This window comes from Neodiprion pinetum, chromosome 3 (assembly GCF_021155775.2).
Source record: "Neodiprion pinetum isolate iyNeoPine1 chromosome 3, iyNeoPine1.2, whole genome shotgun sequence".
Lineage (NCBI taxonomy): Eukaryota > Metazoa > Arthropoda > Insecta > Hymenoptera > Diprionidae > Neodiprion > Neodiprion pinetum.
In genome coordinates, this window is record NC_060234.1 from 6839980 (window position 1) to 6856161 (window position 16182).

General features: G+C 41.2%; 1 protein-coding gene across 1 annotated transcript in view; it reads left to right on the forward strand.

The window, feature by feature from the left end:
- The first annotated feature begins 248 nt into the window (after positions 1-248).
- The window catches only part of LOC124214524 (uncharacterized), a 106677-nt gene continuing 90743 nt past the window's right edge, over positions 249-16182 (forward strand). The window contains exons 1-2 of the mRNA XM_046616860.2: positions 249-1317; positions 1452-1710. The gene's annotated coding sequence lies outside the window, so the exon portion shown is untranslated. The remainder of the gene's footprint in view (positions 1318-1451; positions 1711-16182) is intronic.

A 16182-nucleotide genomic window follows, 5' to 3' on the forward strand; every position in this document is an offset into this window, starting at 1 on the left:
CAAAAGCGCATGGTGTCCGGCTTATTGCGGCTGGCGATCAGCTGATCGACGAGCGAATTCGGAGCGAGAAACGAGGGGCCCGATAGCCGAGCGCGGAAAGTTATCGGAGTCCGTTTCGGGGCCCGACGACACGCGTCCCCCGTTTGGAGTGGGGCGCGAACGAACGGTGGAGGATCGAGGGATCGCTCGAGCGCTCGTGGCTCTCGGGCGGGTCTCGTGGGCGTCCTCAGCTCGTTGGCCAGGAGTCGCCGCGTGGCTCAGTCTTCGGCTCGCACTGTCCTGTCTGGCCATGCGTCGCGCACAACTGGCGTCCGCCGCACTATCGCCCAAACCGTACCGCCGTAGCAGCAACGCCAAGGAGACGACGAGCACGAGAATCACCGGCAGGATTTTTTCTTGGGTCCAAAAATCGGAATCCAAGGATCGGCCGGGCCCCGAACCCGGACTAACCCCCCGGGCCTTATCCGCCCTCGCCGCTAGTTCAGGAAAGGTGTCGACGGTCCTCGAGGAGCTTGCAACCACCGAAGGCGGTCCAACCCTCGGCGGGATTTCCGGACCCCTGTTCATCCCGGTTTCATGAGTTTTTTCTCACTCGCATCGCGACGCTCGCAGCCCCCGGAGGAGGAGTCAGTGATACAGGATCGAAGTGCATGGGCCCAGTCGATAAGTTACCTTGCGGAACGGTTTTTCGCCGTTCGATATCGATCGCGGATCCCTCCCCTCCGCGCTTCAGCCTGAACACTTGCAGTTTCGACCGATTTTTGACATGCATTACGATCGATCCATCAACCAGCTGCTACTCGCCACGCGACTGAACGCCGGTTGAACGAGTGTGTGTTGTGCTTGGTTTAAAAATTCGTCATCGTATAGAACAAATATTTGTTACTCCTTCCCCTTTTTATTATACTTTGTACGTTAATTTTTTTTTTTTTTTTTTTCTTCTCTTCGTTTGTCGCGACGCGTTATCAGACGATCGCATCTCTGCTGCTCTATATCAATATACGGCGGACGATTTATTAATTATCCGACACAGAGTCCAACGAGCTATCAGTGAAATTATATTTGCCACAGTTATGCATTTCGCTGTTACGACGGCGTTGCTATTTTCGAGCACGGAACGTTTCGGAGAACAGGAATAATCAATTCGATTACAGCACACGGTAGATAAATTATCACAATATCGTTGCGACGTTACAATTATGTTCTGTGCAGTTCTACTTGCGACGGTGAAATTCTTCAGCAGTATGGGCTTGCCGTAATCGCGAGTGTGATTTTGATTTATATTGGTATTACGACAAACTGTTTTCGGAACATTTGGTTCGTTTTATTTAATTTATAAGTGTGATTCTTTATTCCATCTATTTTTTTTTTTTTTTTTCTACACGCTTCTCTCATCTTTCTTTATCTTACGAAATACGATCCCGGTTTTATGTTCGCTACGCGTTGTTTAGTTTAGTGATACCTAAGTACTAGCGCGAGGAACGCGTCACGTCGCTACAACGCTACGTTCCAAACAATTTGCGCGATCACTGATATTCTTCTTCACTCTGCACCGTGAAAATACGCTCGGTAACTTCGCATTGTGCAGCAGCTTGTGAATTGTTCATTCAGTGTGTGAGTTTCATTTTTTGTGACACGTAATATTGTTCATCCCGTGTTCAAAGGATCGGATGGTGCGGGCTGCCTTCTTTGCCTCAACTTCTCTGAGCGGTAAGTCATTTATACATTATTTTAATCGATCGGTGATCAGCTAGAAGACAGATTGTGTCGCATATGCTTGTTTCAATGAGCTAATTACCTATTCACATATATTTGGAGCACATTTTGCATCGATTCAGACACTCGTCAGCTGTGCAATATTTTTTTTTCCTCTTCGTTCACCGCAAAAAGTGTCAACAATGAAAATGTTTGCCTGGAATGTTCGCCGAATTTTTGGTAAAATGTAATTATCATTAATGCAGATTATTTCCAGTGCATAATTGACGGTAAAAGATTTATTTTTTACTAGGGCTCTGTGTCAGTTTATCTTAAATTTACATCTCAAATATTACTAACTATATCGATAAAAAAAAGTTTTCAGCCAAGAAAGTATATTTTTACTTCAGAGTTGTACTTAATGTGATGATTTAATCTTTCGAAACGTGTGAAAAATGAATCGGTTTTCAAGTTTATTTTTCGATTATTCACGTAACGGCTTAAGTAGCAAGTCTTTGGGTATAATTTCAACCTCACCTTCTCACTCTTAATTAAAAAGTCACCGGAGTCAGTTTTTTGTCGCGCAATCGTACGGCTCATCTCTTCAAGGATTAATTAAATTTATGTCGGTGTAATTAGCTGTTTATTCTAATCGTTTGACAGCTGGTTATAATATAAATACGAATTGGAATTTAACACGCAACTTTGAATAGCTGTAACGACCGCGAATATCTTTTGCAATTTTCCTGTTTCCGTTTCTGAAAAATATCATTATTATAGTTGAATTATAACAAAAAAGAGGAACTTCAGTTATTGTGATTGAGAAAAGTCACATGTTTTCGCAAATTAAAAAATTGACAACTATTCTGGTAAACAAATTGTATTTTTTTCTAGGATTAAAATGAAATTTCATTACAATTGTATCGGTAATTGGTAAAATATTTCAATAAATTCACGCTCATGTATATTTAAAGGATCAAACGTTGACACTTATTGTTGTTCATTTTTCGCTCAAACTGTCGAAAATATTTGAAACTACCTCACTTTGTAAACATCACAAATATGACTCGATCTGTCAACTCGCTCGTATTGTTTTTTTCGTAAAAGTGACGGTACGATTCAAGATAATGCGTTTAACGCACACTGTTGAAAATGATTGTGAATATGCTACACATTTACTGCACAAAAGAGGTGTAAATTTACAAATTCAATGCAGCAACGTAAATTACTATGCATTTGTCTGAAATTTACAATAAAAATTTTTGATTTTACTAAATTTGACAGGAAAAACACAAAAAATTAATTTGATTTCACTAAACTTTGTAGTAAATTTATTGTGTTCGTAAATTGAATACACGGTAAATGTATGGTGAATTCACTGTTCCGTATCGGAATAAAATTTCTAATACAGTGTAAGAAGTTCCATACAGAAATTTTTAACAGTGTACCACGCATTATGTACTTGAAAGCTTACAAACAAAAAAACGTCCCGAATTTCCCCAGGGTGGTAAAAATAGGAAATCCCAACATTGTCATGATCAACATGTTACTTGAAAATTTGTACTCGAATAAAAAAGAATCCGACAACGACGAATCATCGAGTCGATGCCAAGTGGCCCGTATATATTTTCAGGCAGCTCGAATAACAGAAATGAAATCTCAAATTTAAGTTCATAGTACGACGTATGCATACAAGTTTGTATATTGCTCGAATTGTCGAACATTAAAATGCGACACGTGACAGTCGACGACACAACATTCCGCTGCGGTTTCACCAGAATCTAAAACTGTTACACAGCTGTATTCCTAAGGTTATGACACTTATACACAGAGACCTTGCCGAATGTATGGTAATGAGAAAATTAATGCGAAATTTGTTATTATTCGCACATCTTTTGAATATTCTTAAGATCAGGTTTCACGACCCTGGTCGAAAGGGTAATTTGAAAAATCTCACCTCTGACGACTTCGTCACGGCCAATATCGCCGGTCCATATAATTTGCGAATTTTCGTGTATTCCTTTGACGAGCTGAGGGGGATGGGTGCGAACTCCAAAACGACCCGCTCTAAAAGGCATGAAAATCCCCGCGGGCCGATGCAAGCTAATTGCACGCTTGCCGGCTGACAGTTTGCGGGGTATTCGCTAACGGAGCTGAACGTGTCGGTGCGGCCGATTTTATTTTTATTTTCGCTCTTTCCTCTCCTTAACCACCGCCGCAAGAGTGCTCGTGCAAAACGAGCATTTATCCTCGTTGCATATTAATACAGAATTATTTATACAAATCAGCGACCATAAAATCTGTCACACATTAATTTTATATCTTGTATAATATAAGTACGTAGTCGTTTTGAATTTTCCGTAACTCTTATCCTACTAAATTTCGCGAGAGCGCAACTGGAATGCGGATTAGACAGATAAGAGCCGCGATAGAAAACCAGGAACTTGTGGTGATTTTCAACAGAATTATAATATAAGTAGATAAATCACTGGTTCACTTAGCGATCGGAATTGCTATGGTGAAAATTTTCCACGTTCATTTCAGACGTTACAAAGTTTTGCAAATTCCGAATGAAACGATTGTTTGGAACAGATAATTGCAGACCTAGGTTTTTATCAGCGTGATATTTCGTCTTCGTCGATCTATTTTGTTACCTCAACTGAAAGAAATTCCGTAGATCAATTATAGCGGTATCATTACGTGTGATTTATTATCCGAACCAGTTGATTCCAAATTGACTCAATTAAACGTTCTCTTTACCAAACGATTAATACTTACAGACAATAATCGGCGGTTTTTAAACCAATTCCATTATTTATCCGGTTAGACGAATTCCGATTGGATTAATCGAGATTGTCACTTGAACGGATGAAGAATGCAGTCGGTTGAAAGGACGGCAACAAGAGTACAATTAATTGCTGACTTTTCTTTTACTGACACGGTTTTTGAAGACGTCGGAAGATAATCAAATGTTCGTGACTACGATTCCCCCACACGGATGTGAACGTTCAGTGAAAATTACAAGTTATCGCAAGTATAATATTCAAAAGTCAAATCGTAATCTTCGGTACAACTCTGATTATAAAAAAGCGTGCTATCCGTAACGAAAAAAGGCTGGAATACGTGAAAAAATTGAAACTACCGAAAAATTATTTGATTTTCAATGGAATCCTTTCCCCGTATTTGGTAAACGCGAACCGTTCCCGAATATAATACGACACTCGAAGAAGTGAAAACGTTTTTCCGTTTTCTTTTCGACGATATATTATCTCCTCCTCCTGATGTATTCACGCGTATTATGGGCACGGAGCCAACAAGATCAATATTTATGTCTATTTAAATACCGGTGTTGCGCAGAGCTGATATGTATCGTATTATATGCACACACAGATACGCGCACACCTCGAAGAATTGACAATCTCTATTGCATTTGGTAATACCGCGTAGCGTACGAGTTTTAACGTCGAAGGAGATCCGCGGCTCTCGAGGTCCTGATCAGCTAAGCAAACACCGCGAGGTTCTCACCTTTATCGTGATAATGGCTGTAATTTTGGCAGCTCGTCGCGATGTGTAAACGCAGATTGTTCGACCCCCGTTGATTGCATGGTGCGAAGCATGAGGCCGACGATTTATTACTCAAACCTACAGTATGTACGCGTATTTTACACACACACACACGTGTGCGCAGGCATGCGTTCGAGGCTGTTGTTGCGCCTCCTCGCCGGTTAACTGATGGGGCTCCGCGGACTTTCGTTGAATAAACAATAAATATATTCTCGCCTCCTCGGAGAATTACCTAGTGGCCTATACACCGCGTGGCTCTCTACCCGTGATTACATCCTGCAACGGGGTTAAAAAGGGGGTTCGGATTCTTGCCCCCACGTATTATTTACTTCCTTCGACCTTTTTCCCTTCGCTCCGTTCTCCCTCCCTCCCAACTTACCGTTCTCACCCGACCTCACGTAAGCTCCTCGATGCGCAAGGAAGCGCCTCCGCAGTTATGAACCTCTTTGGAAATTTCTGCGTGCATGCAACGCGCGTCGTAATATACATATATACATGTAACGCCGTGTCTATCTCAGCGTAGGGAAAGTGAGAATTTTTATTATTTTTCTCTTCAATCGTCGAGGGGTTAATTATTCTCAAAGTCCGGTTTACACTGGCGCACCTCGAGTCCCATGGGATACTCGTAAAGCTCTGCGGATCCTTGCGAAGTCTTTGCAAATGCCTTGAACAGCACAAATTTATGTGAATTATTGTTAATTTTACACGTTACGTCTCTGGAACTTTTATTAATATCGTTTAAACTCCTCGTAATATCCATAAATTCTGACAATTCAATCCAACGATGTCTTCGAAATCTGAGAAATACCATCAAGTTCCGCAAAGTCTTGTTGGATTCCACATGACAAAATCTGTAAAGTCTTCAAAGCCTTGCGAGGTCCTGTCAAGTTTGAATTTCTCTGTTTTTTAGGAATCGTTTGAAGTAGAACTTGAAATGTCGTAAAACCGTCATTATTTCAGACCTTTTGTTTCGTCAATTTCATTTTCCGTCTAGTTATCCAGTATCCTCAACCTTGATGGAACAGGCGTTATATAAATTTCTTTGATACGTAAGAGGACGATGCTAATTCATTTGGCATTTGGAGAGAGTAAATTAGTCTAAAGTCAAGTTTAGTTCACGTTGACGTGTTTATGCTCCCGACATCCAGCTTCAAAGTTATATTCTCCACATTCGATTCTCAGGCCCGATGCTGCTGCTGGAGCATCTGCCACCGGGTTGTTTCCATTTCCCTCCTGTTCCATTAAAAATCTTTTAATTTTTTTACGTATTATTTGTTAGGAAACGGCGAACGGTGACTGCTAATGGTTACAAGTCTTAATTGTAACATGTGCCAAAACTCAGAGCCATGGAAATCCGTGTGGGAGGCTTTTTCTTCTCGGATTATGAAAATCTTTGAGAAGGTGTAAAAAATTCGATGGACTCTGAGCACCGAGAAACGTGCGAACGTAGCCATGGACACTTTGACGAGAGTGAGACGGTACATCGGCGATGCTTTTTAACCCATGAGTGACGTTCAGGGCGCCGGGCGATCATGGAGCGGATCACTCGTCAGCTGGCTAAAAAGCGGTGCAACGATAAGATTGACACGTATTGTTTATTGTTGATGAAACATGGTTGGGGAATAGGTGAAAATATTCCGTCTGTCGTAATTGTAAAGAAATAAACACGCGGGGCTAGAGCGTTAGGAGAGTAGCCTAGCCAGCGGGCTTAAATGGCGTCGTCAATCCGGGAGCTGCGTGTATAAAGTATACACACAGTCCAGGCCAACTGAGAGCCGAAGGATGGAAGAGACACTGGATAAACAGACGCCTCTAATCACTTACCGTGAGCACGAAAATAAATTGAGTTGTTGGGGAGAGCCGACGACCCGTGACCCTCTTCGACGGGAACTTCATCAATAATATTTTAACAGTATCGGAACGAACCAGCTCTCGACGATGAACGTAACCAAGCTTCGTTCGAAGTCTGAGGGCTTTTTACCGCTGCGATTTGACTCAAGGACCATCAAAGAAACTCCCATATTTCAACCCCGAATCGGTAGGTCACTGCTTTGGAATTTGGGACACGAAAAATTAATTCTTTCCACGCGCGTTAAGTATTTGGACAATTGGACACAAAAAAGTTTGGAGAAAAATATGCTGAGAAATGAATATGCTATTCATGACACATGTTTCCAAGTTGAAGACGAATCTGTAAGAGGCCGCACTTACGCCTCGCGATCCTGCATAAAAATACCGACCACGAATAAATTTCAATCCACAATGATGAAGGTTTGCTTTTAATTATACACAAGATTTGGTAATTCGTGATACTTGCCATCGCCAACACTTCGTTCGTGTATTTATTGGAAAAATACACACTAATGATAACACGGGTCAATAAAATTTTTGTTTTTTTTCTCGAGTCTACATTTAAATAAATAAATTCTGATTTTGTTTTTTTTTTATGTTGATAAATAACACTGGTCAACACGAATTTTGAGTCTGGGTTCTAGATGTCAAATTTTAATTTCTTAGATGTAGCTAATAAGAGAAAAAGTAGTTTTATTAGATAGGGTTTACTTTTGTAGAAACCAGATCAATATTTTGGATTGTATGAAAAATTACCCATTTCTTCAAACAATTGATTATAAATAACAGTTAAACAAACTTGTCGTTTCTACAAAAGCAAACTTTATCTAACAAAACTATTTACGTGGAAGAAATGAAAATTTGGGATCTAGAATCCGAACTCAAAAATCGTGTTTACCGGTGTAATCAAGTACTATGGTGTACCAGTGTCTGTTGGGTAATTTTGAATTGATCCGTAGAATCGGTATGGCTTTGCGTCCCTGTTAATTCCCATTTCTAACTGTTTGCACAAAAATATTGATGGTTAATACATGAGCTCAATTACATGTTTTTTATTTCCTCAATTGCTCATGAATGGGTTTCGTCCAGTGTACCTATACCTACACTCTAACGGACTTGGCGTGGCTGTTAGTTATATTCAAGGAAACACGGTACATTTTGAAATCAGGAAATTTTTTCCTGTCGAGATACTATTTAAAGTAGTATGAGAAAATTTTTATGAGAAAGTAAATACTCGTCTCGTTTTTATTTCAAATTCAATTATATTGCAGATTATGTACCGCGAATCGTTATGGTATATAAAGATAAATGTATATATGAGCTTGTGACGCAAGATGACGTAATTATGTTGATATTTGTTGCCGTTCCCAGACCACTCGTGAATATTCTATGAACATATCAACATTCGCGAGTAATATGTATACACAGATAGGCATAGTAACGACGAAGAAAGAAGAACTGAAGAATTTGGAGAATGAACTCGAGTGCGAATGCTCGCCAAATAAGGTATAATAAGTTGTGCGGGAGGTTCGTCGAATATAAATACTCTTAAAAGTTCGTTAAGTACTCCAATATTTGCGCATTCCCCGACTAATACAAGTAATGCGAAACCGGCTTCATAATATTCACAATATTCGCATGATACGTTCGTGTAATCAAACACGAAGAGACCGTTCAGCGATGCATAAGTTGTTTTCGATCATTAATTTCAAAAATATTCAAGAAATCGGTATCTCTTCCTCGACGCAAAAAATCTCTCGAATTCTTCATCAACGCAACTCGACAGTAGCAATTACAGACGAGATGGATATGTGTCCTTCAGCTATAGCCAACTAGGCTAAGTGAGTGTCAGGAGTCGGCAAACTATACAAACTTTGCCATTTTCAAATATCTCATAGACTTTTGACCTTGCTTGATACTTCTGTAGAAGTAATCGGTCATTCAAAATCAGCGCAGTTCTACCTGCCAAGAAACTTTCACAGCGTGCATTGCCATCGTGTGAATTAAGCATTGATTCTTCAGCCTCGTCGACTTCATCAAATCTTGCAATCTTCAAACCGTGGCTTGTAGAGTACCTCTTGGTACATTGGATCAATTTTGATACTTGACAGTTCTTCGATATTATTCGTTTTTTATTTACCATTGATTTCACTCTAGGTCCAGATTTTTATAGGGTCGTTGTCTTTGTGGTTGACGAGTACCGGATTCACTGTTATTAATCTTTCAGTGACGTTCGTCAAGTGTATTCTTTGCCTATGTACCTCGTGAATTGTTCTCGGATAACTCGCCGCATAAGAATACCATGAAAATTCAACCTCATCCTTTGAAATTATTATGGGACGAATATCGTGGTTTCTCATCAGCTTATGCGCATACTGCCATGCTTACCACATCGTTACCACATAACGTGTCCGTCTTTGAGTCAAGCTGTTTTCTAACACATGAGTAACACCGTATCGAAACCATGTAACTCGTGTCAGAACCATGCCCAAATTTCATTAAAACAAGATAACAGCGCGTGAGTGATATATTTCTACAGTGTAAGCCGTGGAATAAAACGTTGTGTTGGACGGTTTTTTTTCCCATCTCATTTCTCCGTGAAACAGGTATTGTAATTCATTTTCTCGTGTTCAAGAGAATTTCGTGCTTCAGGACATAAATAGTCGCTTCATACCGACCGCGTCCTCATGTCTATCCTTTTCATGTTGCGTGCAGACGCATGATTTGAACAGCTTCAATTCATCCGATGAATTACACGGTTATCGTGTTTAAACTGCTGCAGTTGCATCGCAGTACCAGAGGACGAAACCTTCCAAGCTTTACGTACCGGTCGTTCTGAAATCGGTCACGTACTCGATCGTGCGTGTCACGTCTGTGAGACGAACACTGACCGAGGCAAGAACAAATAAGTTTAACCGTTCGCATCACGCGCAACCGAATTTGACGAAGTACGATGATTGTGGGAACAGCGCCACAGTATGATCCGAGTAAATATGCGTAGATAAAATTTTACTCACAATCAGTTTCACTCTCGTTCAGCGTTTCCGAGACATGTTCGGGGCATTAAAAAAATCGAAATGAGGAGAAAGGTAGCGACCGGATAACACGTTAAATCAGGACACAACATCGCGCAACATTCGCAAATGTTGAGTTGCGACATTCAATTTCCAAGCCTGCAAATCGAAGAGAGAGCACATAATTATAAGATTAATGAGCCTCGGCGAAACTGGGCGTAGTTTTCTCACGAGAGTCAACTTTGATAGATAAACGCGCAAATGAGCTGGGGACCAATGGATTTCTAATGTAACAGGTTCCCACTCAGTGAAAAGCTTCCTTCAATGGTAGTTTCTCATCTTCGTAGAATCATTACGGCATTGACTCGAACCAACCGCAGGTTGTGGCACGGTGCGATTAATTAGACTGATGAAAAGTCCTTCGAAAAGGACTTCTCTGGGAGATGAAGAAAAGAGCACAAAGTGCTCAAATCCCTTCAGGAACATTATAACTTCGGTAGTGATGGAGGTGGCTAGTTTTATGCTGCATATTTTGTGACCAAAATGCTTTGAAGAATGGGGAAAAACCACTCAAGTGTTGATTGTTGCAACGGATAAAGGAGACAGACAAAGTACCCGAATCTTTTGGGTAATACTCCGATGGTGATACAGTGGTGGCTATTTTTATGGTCGAAACTATCTAGCTTTCTAAAATCACAGAATCGTGAAACCGCGTGTGGCTCGAAATAGACGGTATTTAGACGAGGCCCTGTGGCCAAAGAGTGTACTGCCACCACCTCCGTAGCCACCCCTACGCCAAGTGCGGAGGTGTAGAGGGTTCTGTTATGTTTCAAATCCCGCGTGATCTTTGCGCGGCCGTCTCTCTGTGTAAACACCGTCGGAAATACACTCACCACGCTCCTGGCTCCCTCGGGTCCATTCAGAGCGCGTGGTTAGTTTCATTCACGGGTGCCCCCACCCCGAGATCACTCTATACTACGCTATGATATTTCCAGAAACATCGACGCCTCGTGGAAAGATGAAATGGGTACCTCGTATTTCCATCATCCTCCCTCGTATCGGTACAGAGAAACTTGCAGTGCCATTCACCATTCCTCCGACGATTTTTAATCCACGCCGGCGATTCATGGTAGAATTTTTACTTCTGAAAGGTATCGGCAACAGTCTTTGATCAGTTCACCACTAATTTGGTGTCGTCGACGATACGAAAACCACATTATCAGTTTTCATGTGGAATTGAGTCACTTTTAGTTCCATTCTTCAGGGTATCGTACGAAAGTGTCTGTACTGTCGGAGTTTCGAAACATTTTAGACACACACATCTGACTGATAATGTTTATCAATCACGTTTTGTTTACAGACTTTTGTTTATCGGTTCTTCGTGATTCGCATTCGCTACAAACTGAGAATAAAGTTCCGTGAAACGGCCGAGATTGAGAACTCGGTCGCTTTCCTTGGTTGGATAAAAACAATTGCCTGGTCCTTTCCAATTTAGAATGGAATATAAATATCTCAGGTATCTATTTCTGCGTATCATGGGTAGTTCACGGTTCAACTGCATAATTATAAACCATGAACACAGACAATTTTTCAATATAAATAGTAAAATGGTTTGTTTCTCGTGAAAAATCAATTCATAATCCTCGATATTGGTGAATGCTATTGCGATGAACGTAGAGTAAATTTCAGGTCATTCCAAAGAGTAAGTTCTTGTTTTCAGTCTTGCTTAAAATTATATCCAGGGTAGACCTCAATGACTCATCCCATGACTATTGAAACACGAAAAAACTTCTGTCTAGTGGATTATTTCCGTGAATTTCGCTTCGGTATTTGATGCTGGTGTAAACAGAAGCAGACGGAGAATGTATTTTGTGGATTCTAGTGAAACTCGAGGTGCGAAACACTCGCGTGACTACATGAGCGTTGCTTCGATCCTGAGAAGGTCTCCTGGTAGAAACAATAGAAGGGAACCTCCCGTGGCTCGGACCTTTACCCATATGTAGGTCGGCTGAGGTCCACATGGAGCATTACCGCAAGTACCCAACATGTTTTTCGTATTTGGGTTTCGTTACGGCCATTGGGCGATAGCCATTGACGTATAGTTATAAAGAGAATTATTGGTACCGAGGCAGTTAGTCAGGTAGGTAGATAGGTAGGTATGTATGCCTAGGCACGAAGTGACGGCTTTACACTTATGTCATAGTATGACTTCGGGTGGCACGGACAAAATATTCGTGCGTCAGTGCTCTCTGTTGAACGGATGGGAGGCTGGAATTCTGTCCCCAGGGCTTAGGATCAATATTGTCATTTATATGATGTATTTTTTTTTTTTTTACACTTCTAAGACGGTATGTACTTACTCGGCTGCTGCTTGTGTACGCGAGCTATGTTTAAAAATAAAATTCTTCGTAAACTCATCTGATTTCTTATGCGTGACGAATGGGTTTCTCAGCGCTGAAAGAAGGCGCCTTTTTTTCTGGAAACTCAACGCTCGTTTTTTAGGCAATGAATCTACTGATCCCAGTGTTGTGTCCCACCGTGAGGCATTTGAAGCGTTACAAATTAGTGTGTCGTAAATCCTTCCGAGGTATTGAAAAAATACGTTAAATGAAAAATCAATGGCTTCGGGGGATGCGCATATGGTAGTTGGCCTGTTTCTACACATTAGGAACCAACATTTTCTCACGGATTATCGTAGGCTTCGATTAACAAATTGAACGTTCAAACTTCACGTTTGTTTACGCTTGCTTATTCATTGTACTTTCATGAAAAAAACATTTCGCTTCCAAGAACTTTTACCTGCCTACTTTCACGCTGAAATTTCACTAATCAACAATAACTTTAGTATTCCGTACATCGCTTACTGCACCCGAAAAAATAACATTTAATCCGGATTCTTCCAAATCTCGCAATATTGAGTCACCGTAATCTTGCACAAGCTGCTTCACTTGATTATTTGCCTGACGGAACGGATAGGCAGACACTTGTAGCGATTGAATCACACTTTATAGCTTCCAGGCATTCTGGACAAAGAAGAAATGCAGTCGATCGCTGCTTCCACAGGAAAATCAAACCATTTTTCCTAATGTTTTACGGCTTGGCGTTAATTTTTTAAGCTTGTGTGTTCCGTTTCATGATGGCACGCACCACGTACAGGGTACAAAGTGGAGTTTCGATAAATCCATCACCATTGACAGAAATAGCCTCGATAAATGTCAGGGTGATTAAATTCGAGGATAATTACGATCGAGGGTTGGACACTGACTTCGTTAGAATTGGTCGTTTCGTAAAACGCGTTTTGTTTGGGTTGGATATCGCTTGGCCCCTGACAATGAGTCAGAGACGGGAGTTCTCCGACGTTTCCTCACGCAGAACCCTCTTGGAAGCGCCTCCCAAGTTGTTCCCCGTTGCGCTTTGTAGAAAACAAATTGTGCAATTCGCATTTCGTGTAGCAGGCACACGCTGGCTGTGATTAAAGAGTGACCGTTTATAAACAGGTCAAATTTATTTTCAGTTTAGAGTCGACTGTGCATAGTTTTTAATACCTTCGATCGGCGTGCTCGGCTCTGAAGATTTATGACTGCCTAATTGAGGAAGTCGTACGTGTTTTATGAGTTATACGTGATCGTGCCATGATTGCTTCACCAAAACGCCTATAGTATAATCTTCTTATCGACAATTGTAACACCAAGCATGCGACACCTACTTCAAATAGACATTTATCGCACATGGCGCTATCGGCCATCGATGAACAGTACTCGACCTGACCAAAATAAACTTATCAAACGATATCACTACTGTGACGTACCTTTTGCGTCACGTGACGCGGAGATTGGATTCATGGCCATCCTCAGTGAAACGCAAATAGGTACTGAAATTCTCAGGGAGGAAAACTCGGGCTGTCCTCAAACTTTTCACTTATAGTTCAATCTGCTTGCGCGCGGCTGAGTTTATTCTAAGAACCGTGAAACCAGCAGGACTCGATTTATCTATCGAAAATTGGAAACGGCAGGGTTTCATTTGAGTCCGAAAATATGTTGCTCGTTTATTAAAAAGCGCAAAACCGTGTTCTAAATATCGCCCACACAACCGCCAGAACATGGTCAGCATGACAAAAATTCTAATAAATATCATTCGTGGAGAGAATTAACGTGTGCACACTCTATGCTTTGAAATTTATAACTCGACACCTGAAACTCATTACGGTTTCGCAACACGTTGGGATGAATTGTGTAGTGGGTAATATTTGGAACACAATGTCGCATTCAGCCACAGTAGTCATAGTGAAAGCCGGAAATCTGATCACACGAGTGATCATTGTCAGATGAAATAAACCTACCAAATTTTATATGAGTCATAAAATGACCAAAAAAATGGCTGTTCGTCATAGCCGTAGATCAAATGTTTCATGGTCCTCACATTTGTAATGCCAGTTAACCAATGGTTTCAATTGCTCCTAGACGTCAAAGTTCGAAACAGAGAATTGTCGATGACAAAATAGTGCTCAGTACTTTGACTTAAGGTTATATTGTCAGATCCAAGATGTTTTCGGGTTGAAAACTTGGCTTCTGCATTTTATTGCCAGAGTATTCATCTTCGAAAGCATAATGTTGTGGAGTCGTGGACTGAACTTGGACCTCTGTTCCTGCTGTTCGAGGTTTTTCTTCAAAATTGACGTGAAAAGTATACTCAATATTGAGATTGGTGAAACATCTGCCTTTTTTCCGCTCTCTGCAGTAGCTGCAGTCGGATCTCAGCAAAGCGATGTCGTGTCGGGACGCACCGCTACTTTGTTTACACTTTCTCTCTGAAGCTGCGCGACGGATAACATCTTTGCGGACACGTTTCACGGTGCACTTTACACAAAAAAAGTGACAAAACAAAAAAAAAAAAAAAATGTTGGGAATTTGAGACCTTCTTTGATAACTTGGAACTCGAATTCGTAGTCCTATGGAATCGAGAACTTTCAAGCCAAGTAACTGTTTCACTGTTGGCTGAAAAATATGTACCTTCCAGGAGTGCTTTGGTCACACACAATTGTTCTCGGTTCTTCGGGTTATCCACCTTCGTCCTGTGTCCAGTTATTCGAAAACCAGCCAAGAAAATTTCTCAACTCCGCGGCATGACGTCCCTCGTGGCGCCATGAATATCAATTTTCTTTGTCTTCTGGTCCAATAGAGTTTGAGCACTTCGTGCGGTACAACAAAGGCCCCATTTCTGGACCTTTAACGTCTGTATACAAAGAGTACTGGACATATAATATCCGTCAACAGAATCATGTTTCTCTGAAAGTGAACAGGACGCGTACAATTTCGTATGATTACCGTAAATGTTCGTAATCGGGGTGACTGAGTTATCGGTTCATCTTCATTCGTCGTTTTATCGGACTACCGGATAGTTACCGATCGTCTTCGGGATACTCAAAAACGATTTCGCAATACATTATCTGAAGAATCTTTATGGAAAACATTTTCAGCGTCACACATTCCAATTGCCACAGTTGTCAATGAACCACCAGCACGCATGTTTCTCAATCTTTCTCTCTCTCGCGTATCAAAGCTCGCGCCGTTGAGTTTCAAGACTAATGAAACAATGAACGGAATTATTAATTACCTACCTCAAAGGTGGAGCCGGTTTGTGAGCATGTGAAGATGTAATCGGTACTTGATTATCCAGAACTTCATCGATTCGAAACGAGATTGGGCTTGTACAGTCGACAGAATTCTTGGTGGGTGGTCATGAGTGCTGTACTATCTCACAAGATCTACCTCATTATTTTGAATTAAAGACACTTAATTACGGTAGTCGCTTTATCGGCTCGTATGATTTTCGGTGCAGGTCATAATTCACGCCCACATGAGTCGCGGCTCTACTATATACGCATGGATTACAGTCTCCCTCTGCACAAGGCGTGCGTGTGTACAAAATCCGAAATGCTACCAGGTCCTCTTCTTCCTAGAACTAGACTTCGGTCGATACCTTCCCTCCGTTTTTTCCCACGAGTTGTTAAACGAGACTCTCAAGTGCATTTCGTCTGCAATCGGTGGGCATTAAATTC